This window comes from Stenella coeruleoalba, assembly GCF_951394435.1.
Source record: "Stenella coeruleoalba genome assembly, chromosome: 10".
NCBI classification, from domain to species: domain Eukaryota; kingdom Metazoa; phylum Chordata; class Mammalia; order Artiodactyla; family Delphinidae; genus Stenella; species Stenella coeruleoalba.
In genome coordinates, this window is record NC_137156.1 from 50,227,305 (window position 1) to 50,241,391 (window position 14,087).

General features: G+C 39.8%; 1 protein-coding gene across 10 annotated transcripts in view; it reads left to right on the forward strand.

The window, feature by feature from the left end:
• RBMS3 (RNA binding motif single stranded interacting protein 3) overlaps positions 1-14,087 on the forward strand; it is a 1,083,479-nt gene that overhangs the window by 478,001 nt on the left and 591,391 nt on the right. The window contains exon 1 of one of the 10 annotated variants that reach the window (XM_079935201.1): positions 5,924-5,967. The exons of the other annotated variants lie outside the window; for them this stretch is intronic. The gene's annotated coding sequence lies outside the window, so the exon portion shown is untranslated. Of the gene's footprint in view, positions 1-5,923; positions 5,968-14,087 lie in introns of those variants that run through there. 10 annotated transcript variants of the gene reach the window in all.

Genomic DNA, 14,087 nt, shown 5'->3' on the forward strand with positions numbered 1-14,087 from the left:
TGCCTCCACAAACAACTCACACACAAAGAGAGATGTGGAATTTTTAGAAGACATTTAGTTCTCATGTTGTCTTAGTCAAAAACAATGCCAATTTCCTTTCAAGTAAATCACCTACTTATGCCAATAGAGGACAGAACGTTTGCCTTGACTGGCTTGCTTCATGGATGGTAAATGGGAACAGGGAGGCAGTCGCTGTTTGGTGCACGGAGACATGAATGGCCTCACATATAATGATAATGTACATGGAGAAGCATAGACCTGTACTTTATTGATCTCTTCCTTAATGTGTATTACTTCCTGCATCTTCAAGGTTGCAAGGTATCTGTTGCTTTATCTAAATTGTCTCGCTTAAGAAATTTGCCTACTGTGTATGGGGGTGGGCAAGGGGTATATGGGGGTTATGTGCTCTGAAGTATTAAAAGTTCTTCAGTTAACTGTTGGGAGCACTAAAAATCAAACAGCTTTCATCAGATGACTGCTCTGTTCATTGAGGTCCTGGAAACAACACATTCTTTTGACTTGAGGAGGCAACACCTAAAATATGATCCACTGAAATACCTTTCCAATTTTATTATAGACTCTAGATATGTGGTGATTCCGGTTTTTTAAAAAAAATTATACCCCCTTTCTGTTCTATCATCATTCAAACAAACTAATACAATCATTTACAATTTAACATAGAGTTTAGATAGATACCATTCTGAATTTTGTTATTTTTCTCCTATTTCTTTTACTAACCCTCTTTAAGCAAATAAAAAAAATCTGGGGTTGATTAAAGAAAAAAATAACACACACACATTCATTTACACACATTATTAGATGATCCTTATGATGAGAAAACAAAACAGAATGTTTAAGGTACAAGGTGTCAAAGAGAGAATGGCTTAGTGAAGCCGACCTTCACCTGTACTCAGGCCTCTAGGCTGCAGTGTCATAGATTCTGTCAAAGTAACAATGCCTTTAATTGGGGGAGGCTACTTATAAAAAGATGCTACTTAGGAAGGGAAGCTGATCTCTGCCATGGCAGCTGTTACATTCTGATTTCATAAATAAGTCAAGGTTGTGTTTTTCTTTTGGTTTAGTGTGTTTCAGTAAGAATTGAAACTTAAATGGAAATAGTCCTTTTTTGAGAATAGCACGTGGTCCTCTCGCAGCTCATGGTTCCCTGTAGAAGACAACCTGCTCTGTCCTGCTCTGGCTCTGGACGCCCATCTCTCGGCTCTCTGTGTTTGCTGATGCTGCTGACTCCTTTAAGATGGGGAAAAAGGCTGCAGAAGGTTATTTCTCTAACACTAATCTTTCTTCTATGACACTTATAAATTGATTTGCCAAGAAGGATTCCTCTCAGCCTACAAGCATGCTTTAAAAATCAGTGTTGGTGGCTAGTTACAATTATGGTGGTTCAAAATGTTGTGTATGGGTAAGCACCTAGGCGTCAGATGATAGCATGATATTGTGAGCATAAAATATCTAATTTCATACTGGACTGTGAGCTCCTTTAGGTCCGTTGTCTTAATCAGCTTCCCCACCCAGCGCCTAACTCAGTATCTGGCAGTGTATTGTAGTAGCTAAAAATATGTATAATCAGGAATCAACACCCAAGTTCAAATCCTGGCTCTGCTACTTACTCTAGGATCCTGGGGTCATAAGTTTTCAATATTTTAGTGTCTCAACTGTAAATTGTAGGCAATATTACCCCTTACCTCCTAGAATTATTATAAAGATCTAATGGGATAATGCATGTAAGTTACTTAGCCCATAGTGAACAACCAATACATGTTAATTTAACCTTATAATACGTATTATACCCACCAAACTTTGAGGTGAGCCGTTACCCTGAGGTGGTTGGTAACTATGAAATTACAATGGAAAAGAATCTAAATGTGAGATGGAATTCTAACTTTGCTTGAAAAGTGAACATACATAAGCCGGAAAGATTCCAGACATATTCTATAACCCCTGACGGGATTTGAAGGAGAGTCGTGAGTGAGACAGAGGCCAACAGCTACTGCTTTCTGGTCTAGAATGTTTTATTAAACCACCCAGGCCGTAAAACTAGGAGGGAAGTTTGGCTATCAAGGACAATCATCTGACGTTTTAACCGTATTAATATATAAGTGTGATTCTGTGCCGCTGTCTGGAGTCTACGTTGGAAAGTCTGGAAGGAGATGGGCACTTCAGAGGGTAGCGCTGGTAACCAGCAGGCGGTCTCCTTCCTCCCCACACTGCTCGGCATCACCATCCTGCTCCCGAGGGCCTCGGACATTCCTCAGTGTTGTGAGCCGGCAGGAGAGACATGCTTCCTAGCTGGCTCAGATTACCTTGTTCTGGTTAAATGAAAAAGTATGAGCATACTTTCCTTGTCACCACAATTCCAGCTGTCCCAGGCAGTGCTCTTGGAGCAGAGATATACGATCTGGTAACTCCTGAGGTTAGAAAAAAGAAATGTTGTGGTTGCCAAGGGGGATGGGGGTGGGGGGGAAGGATTGGGAGTCTGGAGTTAGTAGATGCAAACTATTACATATAGAATGGATGGACAACAAGGTGCTACCGTATAGCACAGGGAACTGTAGTCAATATCCTGTGATAAACCATAATGGAAAAGAATATGAAAAGAATGTATATTTATGTATAACTGATTCACTTTGCTGTACAGCAAAAATTAACCCAGCATTGTAAATCAATGATACTTTAATAAGAAATAAATAAAATTTTTAAAAAATGTGTTGCAGGACAGACCTTCCCATCTCTGACACAGGGCTTCCTGCCTCCTGTGTGGGACAGGAAGGTAAAGAGGGAAAGTCCTAATAACAGATGGTCTTCAGTGTGTGCTCAGTCCAGCCCAGCTGAGGGCACAGAGCACTGCCATTCAGAAGGAAAGGATCAGAAGACAGGCTCCTTAAGGAGAAAAATGAGCCAGAGTGTTTGACGTGCTGTCCCTGAGCACATGTTGCCATGACCTCAGTTGTTTGTAACAACACCCAGCAGACCTTCAGGGCTAATGCCATGCCACACGCTGCCCCAGGCTGTCTGGTTCATACTCATACCCTGATCCCTCATAGCTTTGTCCACTCCTCCTTCTGACCCAGATACAACTCCTTTTCCTGGGTTCTCCAGAACTCCAGAGTTGTAGACAACATCTCTTTTATCCTCAAACTCTTCTTGGTCTCTTTCACTTTCTCACTCAAACTCAAACCTGATATCCCAGAAGACACTGCTTCCCTTCAAACCACCTCAGATTGGGAGACTGCATCCCACTGGTGCCAGAGGGCCTTCCCAGGTGCCATCTTCAGATCATTCTCACTCTCTTTTCTGTAAACACCTCCATTTTTGAGTCTCATGAGTCTTCAGACCATATCACCTACCTCCCCTCCATCCTTCACCCACACCCCTTCCCTTCTAGGTCACTCAGGTATCCCACATCGATCCTGCCATATTCTTGGTGATTTTAGGACCCTGGCCTCTTCTCCAATGAGTTTCATCTCTCTTCTCCCTCAGCCACTCATCCAATGGCCATATCCCAGATCTTGTCATTAACAGTTACTAAAACTCATCTGTAATCCCACTTCCAGGGGTCCTACACTTGGGTAATTTCTTCCTGTTTGTCTAGCTCACTACTTTGGAGATTCTGATTCTAACCCTTAAAAAAAAAATCTCATTAGGAACAATGAGCCATTGCTTCAGTAGTTTTTTCTTTGTCACTCATTTCCTCATTCCCCCTCATCCCTCCATCCTCTGCTTAGGCTTCATGGAAGACCATTATGACTCTCTTACATATAATTATATAAATTTCCTTATCCCATACTCCCTCCTTTGAACGACTCTGGTAAAATTCTAATCCTGGCTGTCTCCAGCTCTCTCTCTTTCTCTCTTCTAACTCTCATGAACCTGACAGGAGAAAAACACTCTACCTGCTACCTGGTCTCAGCTGAAATTCACAACCCCTCCCCTCAAACCATCCTTTATTACTACCATGCAATATTGGATTTCCCTGTTGTATTCAATGCTCCCACTCCTCCTGGATGACTAGTTGGTACATGTTCTCTTCTCTTTCTTCCTTGCTTGCTACCTCATTGAAACCATAAAAACAAACAAGCAAACAAAAGAAAAATTTTTAAATGCTCCCACCACCATATCTTCCAATGGAGTTATTCCTCTCAGTGCACAAACATGCTGTAAGGTTTCTCATTTTAAGAGAAAAAAAAATGGAAAGTTCTCAACTTCACTCTCTTTTCAGTGACTGCCTAATCTCTCTGCCCAATTATTTATTTATTTATAATTTTTAATTTAATTTTAACTTTTAAATTTTTTTAAATTTTAATTTATTTTTAATTTTAATTTATTTATATATTGTCAAGTTTTAATTTTTATTTTGTATATTTTTTCTCTGCCCTATTACAAAGTAGAACTCCATAAGAGACAAGTCTCTTCACTGTTTCCACTTGCCCTCCTCCTGCTCTCTTAAGGCCACTCTCATCACATCCTAATCACCCCTACTTTGTGAGGGTCACCAAGGATGTCTTGTTGCCTGGTCCAATGGGCCATTTCCATCTACTGGGCAACATTTGACATACTCGACCCACTCTTCCTTCTTAAAACGAGGACTGTTTGACACTGTTCTCCTTTGTGCCCCTACTAGCTCACTATCTGCTTCTTCTGTGTCTTCCTGGCTGGTTTCCCCTTATTTCCATAGTGGAGGACTCCAGAGCTCAGTCCTGGAATTTCTGAATGTCTTGATCATGTCCTTAGTGAGCTTATCAAAATTTTCATCTTTAAACATCATTTATATCTTGATGATACCCAAATGTATATTGCTAAGCTTGGCTTCTCCACTAAACACCAGACTTTGTAGAAAACTGAAAACCAGCATTTCCACTGTGGATATTAAATAGAAATTCCACAGTTAACATGTTCAAAACAAGTCATTCTTTTTGCCTCCCAAACTTGCTTTATCTTTAATCCTTACAACCTCTATAAAGGGCAACTCTGTACTTCTCTCTGACCCAGGTACAACCTTGACTTCTCTTTTTTTCTCATATATCACATGAGCAAATATTAATGGCTCTATTTGATCATTTCTCACCATTTTCACCTCTATAAGCCCAGTCCAAACCAATTCCTTGCCTATATTATTACAGTAACTTTTTAACTAACGACCTTGTTTCATTCCTGCTTCCCTAAGGTCTGTTCTTCACCCTACAGCTAGAGTAAACTTTTTAAAACATATATCCGTTGATGTCATTTTTCTGCCCCAAAGCTTTCAAAAGTTTCTCATCTCAATCAAGGTAAAAGCAGAAGTTTTTTTTCTTTTATAAACATCTATGAGGCTCTGTTACATTTCTGCCTTGCCTTCTTCTTCTCTCCTAGGTAATGCATCTTAGCTACGCTGGCCTCTTACCTATTCCTCGTGCTAAGAGGACCCCAATCCCACCCTCTTGCCACCCCCACTTCCAGTTATGCTTGTTTATTTCTTCAGGTTTCTAACAAAATGTCACCCTTCAGAGACAGCTTCCCCAACCGAACCATATACAATACATAGGTATACATATATACATATATATTTTTGTATGTGTGTGTATGTATACATACATAACACATATGTCACCTTTCTCTCTACTCCTAGCTTCCCATATACCTTTCTCCTAAGTAGTAAGCAGATAGATTGTTTATTATCTGACTCTCGACGATAGAATGCAAACTTCAGGAATGTGTGCTTTGTTCCTTGATGGATTTCTAGCACCTAGAAGAGTGCATGGCACAGAGCAGGTGCACAATAAATATTTGTTGAATGAATAGCAAACATTTTTGCATAGCTTTGATTTTTGTCTTTAAATCACTTCAGTATTTAACCCCTGTTTGCTTTCCAGGAAGGCCAATTAAAGAAACACCATTTCGAGTAAACACCATTTTGTGTTCCCTGTTCCCTCCCCAATCTGTAGATTGGTGAAACTTTTCTGCTGCAACAAGGTACCATTTTTTTTTCCTACAGAAAGAGCTTGCAGACTGGATGTCTCCCTTCCTTTTAATATGGACACATCGTTAGGCAAGTTCCTACAGTGGTGGTTGGTCTGAGCATTTGAGAGGAATTGGGTAGAGGGGGATAGCACTTACCTAAAACTTAAATCCTCTCAATTTTTAAAAAATTTAAAAGTGTTGTTTAATTGAATCCCTTTGGGGAATTATTCTGCCTCGTGGAGAATAGTGATGAGATCACAACAGAATCAGTTTGACTCTCCCTCTGGATAAGAAAAAAGATTAAAATGTACAAAAAGATCAACTCTCTGCTTTCTTTCCCCCCAGTACCCAGGTATGCCCCTAGCATGGCTTGTTATTTCCCCTCCTTGCCTTCAGCTTAGCTTTTTATTTTCTGTTAAAACAGCCTACTTTTGAGATTGCTGGAACAGTGATTCGAATCTCTGATAAGACAAGTTTACAATTTAATAAGAAAAGAATGGGGGAAAAGGCCACTTGAGCTACAGAGCTGCTTGGCTCTGTGATGGCTGCCTGTACATTGGTGTTTAATACCTGAACGAGTGTTTTGTGATAGAAACTGAACTGTGGAGGGGTGTGCGCAACCCTCTGAATGTCCTCAGGTATAATTTAATTGTGGGCTGACACCCTTAAGGACATTCCAATTTGAAGGTCAGATTAGCAGGCATTGCAGGTCTTATTTCAGCATCACTGGTCAAGTCAATGTTTAAATTTCACATCGAGTTGGATGGTGATAAACATATTTAGTGAAAGTGTCTTTCTTGCTTCTACAGTTCTCTGTAGTGACAGACACTGGGTAGGACCAGAGAAGTGCGTCCCAAATAAAATAAGAGCCATAATCCTCTGAGTTTTGCGTAGTTGCAACCTTCGTTCTTGTCCACAAATGGAGGCTATAGAGTAGGTTTGTTTCCTGCTTTTGGGGCTTCACCAGGGGTAAGTAGATCCTTACTCAATTACAGGCTCCAGAACTGCTCCCTGGGGATGGGAGTGGGAACTGGAGTGGAAGGAGGGGTGCGGGATTGCTGGTGAAAGTGGCCGGCTCACTCTCTTTGCTTACTTTCTCGTGGCTTTGGTGAGAGTGTGATGGAGATGGAGAGATTTTAAGGGACTCCCATAAAAAGTCCCCTCGATTCTACCCCTGCTAAAAACTAAAGTTTTAATTTATGTTTGCACAGCTTTCCCTCAGATTCCATTCTGAATGAGTAATAAAGCTATGGAGATTTTTTAAATTCTTTCGAAAATTGAAGATTACAAAAATCCCCCTGCCACTGTTTCCCCTGCCTTGGTAGATAGGTTGGCGATTTCCAAATTCAGGATAAAATTTCACTGCTCCAAAATAAATAGATTTAGGAAACATGGCTTGTACACAATATTTCCCAAAATATGTTCTATTGCCACATATTCAAAGAGATATTGGGTTGGCCCAAAAGTTCGTTCAGGTTTTTCTGTGTGATATTATTTTTTGGCCAACCCAATATGTTTTGATGTAATAAAATTTCCTGGTCAAATAAGCTTGGAAGACACTGCCTATTACTATGTTTTATTAAATCTAAGATGCTGTTGACCATAATATCGACCACTTTTTAATGTACAGCCAAGAAAAAAATTGCTGCCAATTAAACTATGATTTGATTATAGAAACATCTCCATCTCAAAGGTTTTTTTTTTGTAGGAAAAAAATGCATGTCTTCGAGTTTATGAAATACAATGTGTACAAGCTTTTTGGAGAGTCATGGAGTATACTAGTGTACCGTAGATGAGAGATACCGCAGTAAAATTCTCTGCTGAAATTCTTTTAAACCATCTGAGTCACTATCACACCACTCAACTTTATATTTGTTAAAAATTATTTGGTGGAGTATTATCCAATACAAGCATGGCAAAGACAGGTGATCTATTGAAAGATTTGAAGAAATAGTGAGAAAAATAAAAGAGGAAATGAAAGGTGACCTTGAAAGGAAATAGATGCAACAAGTCCAGTAGAGCAATTGTTAAGTATATAGAAAAAAATGAAAGAAAATATTTTGAACAGGCTATTGAATTTGAGCAAAAGCTGTCTTTGATTTTACTAAGAGGAATTCAACTAGAAAAGGGACAGAAAGAAGGTCGTCTGAGCTTGTGATTGGTGAGAGTGTATGGGGAGAGACACAGGTACAAATGCTGTTATTGCCATTGATATAATCTTAGTTATGATCATAGAACTTTTCTTGAAATGCTGTTTAAATCTGATGCCAGTTGGTGGCCCAATTATACTTGTGAACGTTATATGGGCTTGTTTGGGGGAGGAAGAGGTACGGTTCAGACCCTTAGAAAAAGATGTTCAACTTTGCAGTCACTGCTTCCTCAACGGTCAAGAGGGAGGGATGAACAAAATCAAGTAACTGAGGACCTCAGTGTGTAACTGCTCAGTGACTTAGGCACTTCATATTGTCATAGTCTGTCGTTCTGGAGTTTGTAAAACTTATCTACAGAAGTCTAAAGTAATGGTATTATGCAGTTCGCTGACCACTAAATGATAAGTATAACTATGAGACTGATGTTTAGCAGAATAAATGAGTTACACCTATGACAAATACAATTAAATTAAGAGAATATAGAGAAAAATAAAGAAAAGATTAGGTGGACCATGAGACATAACCAAATGGAAATGTGTATTACTGTATCCGGAATTACCTTATTTTGGCTTACTTGTTCCTTCTCTGTTTCATCCACTTGGAAGGTATCACTCATGAGAGTAGACTGTCTTTTTCATCATTGTGTCCTGGCTCTTATGTTAGTGGCTGGATTATAGGAGTCACTCAGTAAATATTTACAAAATATTTACAAAGTAGATGAATAAACAGAATGTAATTTAATCCATCATATTCACTCCTACTAATTAAATAGTGTATCATCTTTAGAGCTTTTAAACCTTTGCCTAGTGGATAATAGTCTTCTAGGTAATTTATTAAAATTTCAGATAATAAAATATTTTAGACAGCGAACCATGACTGCCACAGTAGGGGAAATATTACATGTGTATATCAATTGGCTTAATGTGATCAGTCATTACTACGTGTCTATGCTGGCAAGGGTAACAGAGAAGGATCCTTCTGTGACCTTTCCTCAGGTGGAAAGAGGTCCTGCCAGGCATCAGCATTGCAAAATGGCACAGTGTCTGCAGAGAAACCACAAAGGAACCTTCTCTTTTCCCTGTTAGAACTTTTCTTCCAAAGCTTAGCTTTAAATTCACCCTGATGACATTTTCCCTCTTTTTTTTGAAAGAGCCGCTATTTTCACAGATTCCTTTAACAAAGAGTAAACTTTTGCTGGCTTATGAGTGAAAACTACACTACAAAGGTGAAGCAACATCTTTGATGGACATGAAATGATGTCTTGGCATCCCAAGGATAGGAGTCACTTTTTTTATCATTAGACTTGGAGCACAGGCTCCGGACGCGCAGGCTCAGCGGCCATGGCTCACGGGCCTAGTTGCTCTGAGGCATGTGGGATCTTCCCGGACTGGGGCACAAACCCGTGTCTCCTGCATCGGCAGGCAGACTCTCAACCACTGCGCCACCAGGGAAGCCCTATCATTAGACTTTGAATTGTAAACTTCTAATACATACCTATGTGAGAACACATATAAGGGGATATATTGAGATCTCTGTCACTTTGCATTCTAATGCTGCCCCAGAAGAAGTGAGCCTTTTAAGAGTTTTCCTTCCTTTTTACAAAACCTGAAAGTTGATTTGAAATTTAGCATTTTTCAGGAACAATCCTCAAAATAATATATATATATTTTAATATTGATGTTTTTATTTAACACTTAGCAGGACAGAATCTTTTCCGTGGCTTGTAATATAATATACCATGTGATAATAGGTACAGATATATCCTATTTCTTTTTTATTGAAGTCTAGTTGATTTACAATGTTGTGCCAGTCTCTGCTGTACAGCAAAGTGGCTCAGTTACACACATACAGACATTCTTTTTTATATTCTTTTCCATTGTGGTTTATTACAGGATATTGCATATAGTTCCCTGTGCTATACAGTAGGACCTTGTTGTTTATCCATCCTAAATGTAATAGTTTGATAGTTTGCATCTACCAACCGCAAACTCCCAGTCCATCCCTCTCCCTTACCCCCTCCTCCTTGGCAACTACAAGTCTGATCTCTATGTCTGTAAGTCTGTTACCGTTTTGTAGATAAGTTAAATTGTGTCATATTTTAGATTCCACATATGAGTGATATCATATGGTATTTGTCTTTCTCTTTCTGACTTACTTCACTTAGTATGATCATCTCTAGTTGCATCCATGTTGCTGCAAATGGCATTATTTTGTTCTTTCTTATGGCTGAGTAGTATTCCATTGTATATATGTACCACCTCTTCTTTACCCATTCATCCATCAGTGGACATTTAGGTTGTTTCCATGTCTTGGCTATTGTGAGTAGTGCTGCTATGAACACAGGGGTGCATGTATCTTTTTGAATTATAGTTTTGGCTGGATATATGCCCAGGAGTGGGATTGCTGGATCATGTGATATATCTTATTTCTATGTGTAGTCATTCAATCAACATTATAGAGACCCATTCTGTGACCTAGAAACTAAGAGCTAAAAGATGAATGGGACTTCCTTCAAGGAAATTATGATCCCAGATATAACACCAATATGTAAATATACACAGTATAATGTAGGAAGGAAAAGGAGTGGACCTTTTCAAATTATTGTTGGTGAACAAAGGAGAAAGTTGAAGAATGAAATAATTCAAGTGGAGATGATTTATGAGGCATATATCCCAAGTTTTACATACGTACACACACACACAATAAATTAAATTAAACTAAATTAATTATGGAATGCAAAACCATCAGGGTAAAGAGAGAATAACAATTAGCTACCCAGATACCCATTTAATAGTATCAGGTTTAGCAAAACCAGGTTTGCCATATAGAATGAAAATATCAACCCTACTAGTCCTACTGAAATGTAAGTCATCAGATCGTGTGACTTTGGTGCCCCAAACCCTTCAATGATTCCCTATCACCCTCACATTGGCCTCTGAGACACCCCCGCCCCCCAACCACAGGCCCGTGAGCTCTCCATCCCTCACCTCTTTGCATCTCCTGGTACTTTTCTGGTCCATCCACCCTGCTGCTCCAGCAACAGTGGCCTCCTTGATGAGCCTCAAACATGGCCTGGCTGCAGTTCTCTCTCACTGTCTATTCCTTCTCTCTGAAATGCTCTTCCTTTAGGTAGTCACACCTCCTTCAAGACTTTGTTTAAATGTTAATTTATTAATTAAATCTATCCAGACCACCCTGTTTTAATTTATGAATTGCCCCTCCTCCGCCTTCCCTCAATCCCAACTCACACTGAGGCCACAATTTACCAATTTACCCTTAGCTGGCTCAGAAAGACATGTCTGAGAAACAGAGATGGTTGGATGAATAGAGAGGTCTAGATAGAGAGAAAAGCAAATTTAAAGTAAGTGTGGTAGAATGTGACAGGTGAGAATGAGGAAAAGGCAGGGGTATTTTGGATATTCTTTGTACTATTTTTGCAACTTTTCTATATTTGAAATTATTTCTAAAAAAAAATTTTAAAAATAACGAGGCACTCGCTTACCACCTAGGGCTGCAGTGGAGACTTCTTGACTCTCTGAAGGAGATTATTTTCTTTTCTAAATACCTAACTTACAGTCAGGCAGGGACTTGGTCTTTTGGGAAGGGAAGATGTTTCGTGCATAAAAATAGCACCATGGAGGTGTTTGATATGTTAATATTTTACTGCGTCTACATTTTTATTATTTATTATTAATGAAATGCAGTTGTCTTTGAAGCCTGCTGAGTGTTTAATAATGAAATTGTACAAAGTTCATTTTCAAATGTCTGTGTCCCATATGTGTTAGGAACACAAATGCAATATGTGCTTCAAACCACTTTATAAGGGGAGGACTGCAGGCAGAGTAAACCAACTGATGCTTTGTAAATGCCTGTTTACATACACAATGGCCGGGTTGCCTTGGCACCTTATGAGTTTGCCTGCTATATACACAAAGTGCCCATTCATTCACTGAGCTTTTGGTTATGTGGTCTAAGACATCCACTTATAGACTCATACTATAGCATGATTTGGTAACATGTTTCCCGTGGTCCGCACTTAAATTTATTCACTTTCAAATACTGATTATATTCTCCCTTAATATCCCAGGGTTCTTTGCATAAATTAGAGTCAATTAGTTCTCAATTTGTGGTGGTGCTATCACGAAAATTGACCTTGATCTTAAATGGTTCCTGTGTTGAATGTTTGCCCACAACTTTTTACCATTTCTGCTCAGCATGTGCAGTGCAATCATTGGCTTGGACTAGTTTGGAAGGAGGGAGGCAGCCTAGCTTTAGTCTTCAAGAGAAGCATGAGCTCACCTAAGACAGCCGTGACCCTAGAGTCCTCTCCCTCACTGGCCGCCTTTCTCCCTCCTTCCTTCACACCCTTTAAGCTCCCCTCTTACAACTCTTCTCTTCCAGGCTTTTCTCCATTTTAGCCACCAGAGAGTTACAGGCAGGCAATCCCATAACCGCTCTGGGTCTTGCTCTGGGATCAGTGACAGAATAAATAGAAGAAATGCCTCCATGATGACCAAGTCCTGGAAGTGTGGTGAGAAAGGAAGGATGTGGGAGAGGCTTTGAAATCTCGTGGCCTTTGGGGAATTACACACGCAGCTACTCTCAGCGCCATCAATGAGAGTAGGAAGTCTGTAGACCCAAATGGATCCAAGTTTGTCTCTTCTTTACCCCCTGTTAGCTGGGTGAGTGTCATAAGCCAACCTCTGAACCCTAGACTCCTCATCTGTCAAATGGAGGTCATGACAGTACCATTCAGAGGATTCTTGTGGGGATGAAATGAGATGACACAGATACAGCAACTCCTGCCGTGGCTGGCATGCTATTATTTTATTCAGCAGTGTTATTTCTTTAATTTTTGGAGACTTCACTCTCCAGCTCTAAGACGGTCTGTCCAGAGCTTTTTTGGGTTAGTGAAGGAGCTTATGGACCACTGAGGCACATCCCTCTCCCATCTCTTCAGTCCTCGAGATGTCAGTGGCCAACATCTCATCCACTGTACTTCCTAGGACCATGTGACAGCTATGGGAGTAAACAAAATCGTCTTGTAACTGACAATAACCAGATCTTAGGCTGGCAAAAGCCAGAATTACTTTTGTGACTTGAAAATTCTTCTGAATTAGAGATGAAAAGATCTTTCTCAGCTCTTCCCTGTTGGCAGAATTCCAGAGAGAACACATGGCCGTTGCCCATATGACAGTTTGTGACTAGGATTCTGGAAACGCTGTTAGATGGGTACACAGTAAAAGAGTGCTTTAAAGACCCTCGCCTTCCAAGACCATCATGTGCTGCAAGTGTCAAGTGACCCGAGAAATGTTTACATAGCATGAATAAAGCCAGGCACTGTGACTCTCCACCAGTCTATTTTTTTATGGCATGTCACCGTGCAGGAAGACACTTATAAAGGAGAGAATGTGATTTAGGCTCTTGGAACTCAGCTTTGAAGAGAAGGGCTTTGGTGTTTTTGTGACAATTTTCTGCTGTACATCTGGGAAATGTTTGTTGAGAGTGTGAATCACTGTGTAGATCTCAGAAAGGCGTTTCTGTTTTCTGTGCTCCCAGGCTGCCAGTGCTAAGGCAGTGTTTCTGGCTGACTGCCAGCCTTGGAAATTCACTTCTTTCTAGATCAAGCCTCCTCGCTCCTTCTAGACCTGCCTCATCTCCTTTTTTGTCCCCAGAAATTTGAACTTCCTTTCATAAATTACAGGGCATAATCATTTGGAACAAATAAACAGACAAAGCCCAAATCTCAAACAGCTGTGGCCCCATTCATATACATATATGTAGATGTTATGTACATATACACATAAATCTGCACACACATTGCTATATATGTTCTCATCTCACAAGCTCAGATGAGTAATAATTTAGTAGTAAAGCACTTGAATTTGAAGGTCGGCTTAGATGCAATTTAACTGAGCATGCTGCTTAAGAAGTAAATGCTCTTGCTTATAAGTAAAAGAATGTTTATCAGGAGCTTTAAAA